Source organism: Triticum dicoccoides, chromosome 7A (genome assembly GCF_002162155.2).
Source record: "Triticum dicoccoides isolate Atlit2015 ecotype Zavitan chromosome 7A, WEW_v2.0, whole genome shotgun sequence".
NCBI lineage: Eukaryota > Viridiplantae > Streptophyta > Magnoliopsida > Poales > Poaceae > Triticum > Triticum dicoccoides.
Genome location: NC_041392.1, coordinates 703827554 through 703829880, shown reverse-complemented (window position 1 = coordinate 703829880; position 2327 = coordinate 703827554).

The following is a 2327-nucleotide window of genomic DNA, read 5'->3' as shown; positions in this document are numbered from 1 at the left end:
TGTATTGATCAAAAACCACAAATAGTGGAATACATCTCGGATCAGGGGTTGACCAACCCACAAATGGCACCCTTGACCTAAAGAATATGCAAACTTGACTAGACTATGAGCCTCTCTATTCGACTCTCTACTTTGAAAATAAAATTACAATTAAACATGGTAGCTCAAATCTTTTTTTGAGGTTGTTCGTTTTCTTTGGACGCTAGCTGGTCATGAGGAATAGCTGGTGTGATTAAGGTTATCTAAAGAAAACCTAGTAGTTTTAATCTTTGTAGCTTATTCCACACTCTATAGTAGTTCCCTTCAATTCCTAGCTAGACCACCATTATGAACCCCAAAAAAAAACTTACCTAGTGAAGGGGAGCTCTTCGCTGCTGTCAGTGGAAAGATGGAAATTGGTTCTAAAAGAGCCGAGCTAGGGGCCTCTGTCTCTTTTTCTCACCGGTGGAAATGTTATTATTTGCCAGTAGTGCCCTCTGTAGGAAGAATAGCTAAATGGACACCATTATCTTCATGGAGCATGACCTCGCAAAGGCGAGGAAATGAAACTAGTGTTATGCTTATTTGAACAACTATCTGGTCTAAAGATCAACTTTCACAAGAGTGAATTGTTCTGCTTATTTGGTAGAGCCAAAGATGACCAAGACAGCTACAAGCAACTTTTCGGTTGTGAACTGGGGTCATTACCGTTCAGCTATCTAGGCATTCGAATACATCATAGGAAATTAACTAATAAGGAATGGAAATGTATCGAGGATCGATTCGAGAAGAAACTAAGCTACTAGAAGGGTAAGCTATGTCATATGGAGGACGGCTAGTATTGATAAATTCGGTACTCACAAGTATGCCAATGTTCCTTCTTTCTTTCTTTGAGGTGCCTAAAGGAGTACGCAAGAGACTAGACTTCTATCGATCTCGTTTTTTCTGGCAGTCAGATGAGGTTAAGACAAAGTATCGCCTAGCAAGATGGGATATTATTTGTCGACCAAAAGACCAGGGGGGTCTTGGGATCGAGAACCTCGAGATTAAAAATAAATGCCTGTTGAGCAAATGGTTATATAGGCTATCACAGGAATCCGAGGGTATGTGGACACAAATCCTAAAAAATAACTACTTGCACTCTAAAACTATAGCTCATGTTACCGTAAGACTTAATGATTCACCCTTTTGGAAGAGACTCATGAGAGTGAAAGAAGTGTTATTCCATAGGGTGAAATTCATTGTTGGGGACGGAACAACAACAAGGTTTTGGGAGGATACATGGTTAGGCAACACACCGCTAGCTCTCCAATATCCTTCCCTGTATCATATTGCTCAACGTAAGGAGAATTACGTAGCAACGGTTTTGCAGACGGTACCTTTGAATATCCAGTTCAGGAGGTCTCTAGTAGGGGAACTATGGGATTCCTGGTTACACTTAGTAAGGAGGTTGATGGACGTTCAACTCTCAGATCAAGGAGATACATTGAACTGGAAGCTAACGGGTAATGGAGTGTTTACGGTCAAATCGATGTACTTAGAACTCATTAATTCTGGCTCAATCCCAAGATCGATAAACATTTGGAAACTTAAGGTTCCCTTGCGAATTAAAATTTTTATGTGGTTTGTACACAAGCAAGTGATTCTTACCAAAGATAACTTATTAAAGCGGTGATGGGTAGGCAGTTCACGATGTTGTTTTTGTGTTCACGATGAAACAATACAACAGTTATTTCTTGATTTCCCTCTCGCGAAGTTACTTTGGCGGTCTGTTCATATAGCCTTTGATATTACCCCTCCAGTTAGCATTGACGCGTTGCTTGGGAAGTGGCTAAATGGAGTGACTACTCATATTGCGTTAAGTATTTGGATTGGAATATGCGCACTTCTTTGGGCTATATGGAACTGCAGGAATGATATGGTTTTTAACAGACTTTCTATGATTAACTTCTTATAGGTTATCTTCAGGGCTACGACATGGATCCGTACGTGGTCGTTCCTCACTCCTACGGGCTCCAGGGAACAGCTGGCTACTAGGTGCAACTGGTGGGAGATGGTAGCATGGGTTATTTTCAACCGGTTTGGATGGCGGTCGCATAATAGGATAGGTCCTTAATGTCCTTTCGTCCAGCCGATTGTGGCTTTGAGTTGCTTATTTTTTATTTTGCTCCTTTTGTGAGCTGTACTTTGCATACTAGACTTTTTGTTTTGTTGAACTTGTTCTAATAAAGTGGCCCCATGCATCTATCCGATGCAGAGGCCGAGGGTTGACCTCCTTTTCAATGGAATGGCTCTCTTAGTTACACTGTGTGCCCCGACCTGAGTCCCCATGTCCGCTTTTATCTGCC